Source organism: Seriola dumerili, unplaced genomic scaffold (assembly GCF_002260705.1).
Source record: "Seriola dumerili isolate Sdu_G_001 unplaced genomic scaffold, Sdu_1.0 BDQW01000291.1, whole genome shotgun sequence".
NCBI classification, from domain to species: domain Eukaryota; kingdom Metazoa; phylum Chordata; class Actinopteri; order Carangiformes; family Carangidae; genus Seriola; species Seriola dumerili.
Genome location: NW_019174546.1, coordinates 1,498,573 through 1,506,507, shown reverse-complemented (window position 1 = coordinate 1,506,507; position 7,935 = coordinate 1,498,573).

Genomic DNA, 7,935 nt, shown 5'->3' with positions numbered 1-7,935 from the left:
AGCATATGTGTCGCAGAATTGGATAAATGCGTTACTTCTCCTGCACTGTGCAACAAACTGCATGCAAGTTAAAAAGAAACAGTATTTAACACTAAACAGTCGTGTCTTTATCTGCATGGCACTGGATAAGCTTTATAAATTAAAGGGCAAAAAAGTGAGGGATAATGATGGAAAGCCGCATGAAAATAATAACACCAGTTCTCCATAAAACTTGATGGAAACATGACTGTGTCCATTCAAAGCAGCCCAAAGGAATGTTCTGATGGTGCCTACTACTTCTGAGGAGCTCTCTTTCAATAGCAGTAAATAGAAAAATTGTGAGGGGATTGTTTTTGCTTTACAGTAATGATTATGTGGTTTAGATGAGCTGAAATGGTATTAATCTGAATCAGTTTACTTATTTTAAACCAAATACAAACAGTTTTCCTTCAAAACAGAAATTTCCTCACTTAGAGAAGTGAAGACAAACTGGAGAAGCTTTAAGAAGATGCAGAATATCAGAAGTATTTTGTGTTTACTAAAATCTGCAGCTGCACTTGTGAGATTTCTTTACAGATTGCAGATCGCAGGCACTCTGACAAATTATGAGGCAAGTGTTCAAGATAGTTTAGATATTGTATGACATTTTCCTCGGTCGCTCCTACATCTGTTTCCAACCTGCTGCGGGGACCAGACAAAAAAAAAAAATGGCCCTGCCAAGAGATGGAGTCAGTGAAATGTTTGAAAATCCATTGCCTCGCAACTCATCAGTAATGAAGTGTTTGAAACAGTGTGGGTTGAAGAGGAGGAGGGGAGGAATGAAGCGGTTTCAGGCTCTGTGACAAATCCTCTGCAGGTTTCTAATGGCTGGAAGAGTTAAACAACACTTTGGTCTGGCCATTAATAAACTGAAGTCTGAGGCTCTGAGATACTTTTCTTAATCAGTATCTTCTAACGTGACAGTCAGACTTTACTCAGTATTTCACTTTAGATGGTGACAGTTAGGGGATCACATCTGGACTCTCTGATGGGTGGACAGTGTTGGGTCACTCAAGATGTATTGTAGTTGAAATTAAATCAAACTCTATTGTCCCTGACATATTTTCATTTCCAAAGAAAGCAAATGGTAGGGTTGACCAGAAGTTGGACAATGAGTTTATCTCACAGTTATGACGAAGTGTGCATTCTTGTGAGTGGCTGCCACTTTCTATCAGGGCATACTTTATATGGCTTCATATTTCATATTCATAAAATGTGCACCTAGTTTTTATATCTAAATCACGTGATGATAGGTTATGTAGTAAAATAATCTAAGCTCAAGGGTCCACTAACTAGCTTTCCAAGCTTTCAACAGCATCTCACAGTTTTCATTAGGGAATCAAACTGGCTAACTCAATAACAGATGGTTGCATATGGAGAAAGATTGTAAGCCCTGTCTGTTCAAGGACTGACTCCCAGCTGATAACTTTGACCACTTCCCAGTTCTTGATCTGGTGTTTACAGCTGATGTGGGTTGTTTCCTTCGATCATTCAGTCTTTTGTTCACTGTTCTTGCTACTTCATGTTCCAGTTTGCTTTTCTGAGTTGTTTGTGTGTTTGGTGTGTACCTACGCATATCTTAACATGGTGAATGGCTTGTGGTCAGTGCTGCCTCCTTGGGACTTGGAAACTCTGGCTAGATGTTCTGACAGTCCAGTAAAGTTAACTTACTCGGTTAAGGCTAGGGAAAGATTGTGGTCATGGCCACAAGACACCAACATTGAGAGTTGGTGGGAGACATGATGGAAACCATCTAGCATGTCAGTCAGTGTTGCCAGATTGGATGATTTTCTGCACACTTTGGGCAGGTAAAGGTTTTTGTAGTATGTGGGCAGTTTCCACCAAAAGTTAGGCTAAATAGTAGTAGTTTAATTGAGATTAACAGGGCACTTAGTTCAACATCAGTTCAACAAATGTCTTTGAGTGAAACCTTTCCATGTTTAATGTAACATTATCTAAAGATTTTACTTTTTGACTACTATTATACATTTTTCATTATTAACCGTGGTTTTCTCTTAAATTTAGTCATTCAGGCATCATTTGAGGTGACTGGTGGCAATTTTTGGCAGTTCTTTTTGTGGTGCTAACAATGTCAACCTTGCCAGTTACATCTTTGCTTCAGCAGTGATTACAGAAGTCGTTATTTGCACAAGCCCAAGATGTTGCTTGTTAGAAAAATGTTAGAAAAACATAGATTGTGTTTCAACATTCAACCATGCTGTCGTTTTTACTGCCCCTCTCGTATCTGCTTTAGCTAACACTTAAGTCATTTTAGCTAAGTCTTTGGCTAATTTGTCATGGTGGCTTAATATTTACAAAGTAGCTAAGTCATTAATGAAAGGTCATGAGTCTCTCATGTTACAATAAGCAATTAAGTTTGTGGTTATAAATGTCAGTATAGGTCAATAATAAAGGACTGTGGTTTCTCACTTTCTTAATTGCCATCAGGATGAATTAAAGCACTAGCTAGCACTAATTATGCTAAAAGGGAGATGAACACCAGCTAAAAGGATTTTTTTTTTACAATCTGGACACCCAAATGTTGTCATTTGGTGATCTGTAAACCATTATTAACCATTCGAAAACCATTACTACCAATAAACCTAAAAAGATGGGACTAAAAGTGGTGCTAAATGTTTATGTTCTCAAAGGCAAATCAAAGCCATGTTCCCACAAATGCTCAAAGAAGCATAAAAAGCTATTTGATCGCGCTCACAAACAAGGCTCATGTTTTATGTCCTCTATGGACACCAACTGTTTCTGCTTCACATTCAGTGTTCAGTGCACAAAGTACCACATCCCCTACAGTAACATAAAAGAATGGGTATTATCTTTTCAATTTACCCAGCTCTTGATGTTACGCAAACAAGACGGAGTGGAGAGGGAAGAAATCCGGTTAGTTGGACACGATGGAATCTATTTCTTCAACCGAGAAGAGCAAGATCTGTCAGGTTTTAAGTCCTAATGTGCTGCAGCTGATCCCCCCAGCTTTCACAGCCTCATTCCATCTTTCAATCATAAGATTATAACAGATTCTTAATAGGATACAGACTCCACATTCCCTGAGTCCGTAAAGGCCTACGGGCATCCAAATCATATTGTTCACATTCAGCTTGAAACTGAAATGAAGATGACAAGAAGTCTGTGACACACACACATATTCACATCCACACACTGTTCTCATCAGGCCATGGCCGGGAGGAGTGTGAGGTGATGATCTGCACATTGTGCTCACAAGCTCTACTGGTAACTGTGAACCTTAAGGAGCGCAGAAGAGTTGGACAGGGACATTAGGTTGTAATCTTTGGTCGGAAATGTACCCCGAGGAAATCAAGTTAGATCTCTGGAAACTTCAGATGAGATTACTCACGAGGCTTTCCATCCAGTTTAGTCTTGAATTCTTTTAACAGCTATTGGTTACCTGAGAGAGACATCGTATATTATAAAAACTTTGAGAGTATTTTTACAAATCTTCTCATACAAAATTCCCTAATTGTGTTTCCCCAGACAGTGTCTCCTTGCCTTCTTTGACCCATGGCAAAAGCAAAAGTCCTGGTAGTTGTATGACCTACACACAACTGGGACAGAGATGCCAAATTGATTAGACTAGCTCAGACTGCTGAAGACTCATGTTAGCTTTGGCTTTGGTTTTGCACAAACAAGGACTGTGGATTTTTACAGTGTGGTCATGGCAGATGGCGTCTCTTTATGGCCAGCGTGAAGAAGATGAATGATTGCAGTGACTTGGAGCATATGGTATGTGAGCATTGCATTAAGATAGACTCTAAAAAAATTTAACCCATCCTTTAAACTGTCACTATATTTCAAACGAAGGGCTTGTTGGATCATCAAACAGCTTCTGAACACCCCACCACCACCCACCCACCCCACCCTGAGAGGATTGTGCCTGAAATTTTTTGATGTATGGGTTTGAACTTTGAACTTTCATTTTTATTCTTTACATAACTACTTCCATCACTTTTCAGGCAACCAAGTGAAACACCGTGAATACCTTCAAGGAGAGACTTTCCACAGTCAGGTTTCCATCCAAACATCGTGCAAGTTTGGATTTCTGGATAATCTGCAAAAAGAAAAAAATCTAATTACTGTTGTGTTTCCATCTGATAGCGTTGTGAATATTAGGAGTTGGGTGCGTCGAGATAACCTTTGCAGAAGAATAGGGCAACATTCAAACCTAAACAATGTAAAAAAACATGAAGGAAATATGACATTTGCGTTTGTTTCATGTATTCCTTTAAGAAATGTTACTGTCTCCACATCGGGTAACACTTAGGCTATCGAATGCTTTGTCTGCCACGATTGTTCGTCTCTCCAGTGGCTTGATGGACAAATATGTCACATGCTTCACACATGTCATGATTTGATCTCAAAGTCCTTCCATTGCACAATTTGTTGCATTATTTTTTATCAGTACGCAAATCTTCCACCTCAGCTAAGCATAACAAACCTTTTAGTTTGATGCAGTTCTCATTTTCATAACTCAAAAGCTATAAACCTACTCAGAGTATGTATAAAAAATAGTTGGGAGAAAGGTTTATGCAAGAACACCATCAAAGATATAGCTTGAATTTTCCAGAAGAAGATATTGATGATGTGATAATGCTTCGTCCCATCTCTGAGCCAAAGGAAAAAAAGCCTAGTTTTAGTTTCTAATCCTGTGTTGGGCAAACATGGGGGGCTCCATAGTGACCTACGAACGCAGCATTTAAAGATGTTTTCTGGGTCACTGAAGCAGAACCTGACACTCTCACTTACATCACACACACACACACACACACACACACACACACACACACACACACACACACACACACCTGAGGATAAAAAGAAGGGCAGCACAGATTGTGTACCGCTCCGAAACGCGAAGATTCCTACAAACGTGGCCTCACGCACTAGCACAGGAGAAAAATGAGAAAGGTTTCATGTTTTGTGGAGTTGAATTACACACAAATCCAAACAGGCTTTCATGCACATACACAGTGACTTATGGGAGAGTCAGACACTGCTGAGTGGTTGCATTGTTGATGACAAGGGCCCGTGAAGGAAGGACAGGCTTCCTGTCTGTGATCTTGTTGTCGTGGAGACAGCAAGCCCCAGTCAAATAGATTACCCGAGATCCTTTGATCTTTAAGAGGGAAACCAAAGAGGATCCTTAAATTGGCACCACTTTTCCACATAAAACGGGCCACTGGCATAGTTTGGGAGCTTTTCTGTCAACGACTTTGATCTGACTTGATGCTCGCAGGAAAAATCTGTATTTTAAAACTCTTAAACCAGCACTTTGTAGGTTTAGAAACACAATGATTTGTTTGAGGCTTTGTCCGCATGTACACAGGTATTTATTAAAACTGGGGGATTTCCTCCTTAGTTCTTAAAAAAAAAATCCCGTCCACACGAGCACTGTGTCCACATGCAAACAAGAGCTGTCAAGAGCATGCATGCATCCCTGACAAACAAAAATCCTCTCGCCACTGTTAGAGTGTTGGACGTAGCTGTAAACTCTGTAGCACATTCTGACGCCTCTGTTCCTCGATATAGTGGAAGAGCAACTCTTTCATTTATGTGTAATCATGGACAAGTCCTGTCCATACAGGTCCTGTAAGCAAGGTTAAAACCAGCACTATTTTGGCCTCATCCGCCATCGCACAAACTCACCCCATGTAAACAAAGGAGATAGCAGCGCACACTCTGACATAACAAACCAAAAAACTATAATCAACACTGACAATAGGGTCTCTGAGCATCTTCACTTTGAAACAAGTTTTGCAATGGATCCGTTTTCAGATCCCTCAAATGCAGTTTGCATGTGGACGGACGGGCCAAAATGCATAGTAAAAGCTGTGTTCTAATAAATATCCATGTACATGAGGCAGGGAACATTTCTCCTGAGGGAGATATCAGTGGACAGAGTCAGAGACTCTACTTGGACATTTTACTTACCTGGCCAGGCTGAAGATGCAGCTTGCTTGATGTCCAGGTTCGCACAACATATTGTTAACATTTGAAAGGGGTGTGATTCAGCTCCTTGGTGATCTACAACATTCTTCTCTGCAGAGGTGCAGAGATGCAGAGGCCTAATTCCAGCTTTAGTAAGGCTGGACTGCATTTTTCTTTTTCATATTCTCATTTTCTAACTCTATTATAGCCACATAAAGCTTGGCACCATCCACATGCTTTTGTGTGCATATTTCATTTCCTCAACAAAACTTTTTCTAGAAATGGTGAAAGAGCTTCAAAGGAACATTTTTAAGCTTCTCTTAGAGGTAAAGGAAAGAAAGTGCAATATGGGCTGGCAGGGACAGATTTTTGGATGCACCTTGATGTTGTGGTCCCTGCGTCTCTGCTCTGCTGCTGTAGACAAAGTAGTCATGTCACGCTGCCGCTCACCATCACCCCCGCACCCCACCAGGAAGACAGAACCAAATAAAGAGGCATGTGAGGGAGGATGTAACAAACCGCAGTCTAAACATGGGCTCATGTTACATATCATCACTATAGCTGCTGATGTGGCTTTGCTCGGCTTCAGCTCAACCCATTCACATTACCTGTACCTGCAGAGCAGCGCTGCTCCCATATTGTACTGCACAGTGTCATTCGTACGTCTTACACACTCCAGTTAGACAACATCACGTTGTCCTTGTACAAGTGAGTCTGCTTCTATTGTAAGTTTCAAGGATGTGAATTCACCAACACCAAAGAGACAAACTCTGCTGCGTTTGTTAATCTTTACAATTAAAGTGACTCTGATCCTGCAGCTCGGTGGAAACCTCTTGAAATTCCCCAGCAGCAGCAGCAGACTCAAAAACACTGTCACTCACAGAGCTGCTCTCAGTATTTGTCTTCATCTTTAATAAACAAAATCAGCTCTGTGTTGTTTTTGTTTGCCGGCTCCGATTGCCTTCCAATCAAAACACTTGGATGGTTCTATTGTATTTCCTAGCATCTCGCGTCCAGTCCCCGGCCATTGTACCTCCCTGCTTTGGTTTTCTGCATAAACAGTTATCTGACATGCAAGACAAACAATTCATGTCATGTTTGCCTCACAGAGAGAGGTGGAGAAACACAGGAAGAGAGAGAGGAGGCAAAGGGAGAGTATGATGATGGAAAGTGTTTTTTCTCTGCTATAATCATTCCTTCCTCTCCGAGCAGACAGAGATGGGGAAACATCATTATAAAGAGGTCAGATTAATCCATCTGTCTGTAGCTTTCATTTCTTGTCCTCTCAGCTTCATTATTGTCCCCGGTGACCGGCGACCCAAGGGAAAGTCTTAAATGTAAGTCTTTATGTTTCTGTGGTGGAAGCCGAAGACGGAGCTCCGTGGGCTTCCTGCCAAACTCTACCGTGTCACATGGGGGTCATAAATCAAAACTATTATGAGGTTTGTGTAATGGTACAGTACGGGCAGTCATGGAGAGTCATGGAGGAGGCAGATTTGATTCAGCTTGTGCTTGTGATGATGCTGGTGTGGTGGGTTGGTGGCCCAGTGGTCAGACAGACGGTCCTTCAAACACGGGAGCAGCGTTGAAAACCCACTGCGTCAGCAAAATACTCAGACTGCTCAAGTATACTTATAGAAATGTCAGCATGGGAAAACGCACACTGACGTCAATTTAAATTGTTTTGTAGTGTGTTTGTCTTGCTCTGGTAACTGGATAAATGATGGAGTTTGATACTAGAATTATTCCCAATTATCTTTAATGAAAATTTGTAAACTCATGGGCTGAAACATAACTTGATCTCTATAGAGTCTCAGTTAGTGGTTTAATGGTTTATACAGCTTTATACTTCACTTTACCACATTTGTCAGAGTAATATTCTACTCTATATTTTATGCCACAAAATGTATTTGTATGCTATAGTCAATCAATCAATCAATCAATCAGACTTTTTATACA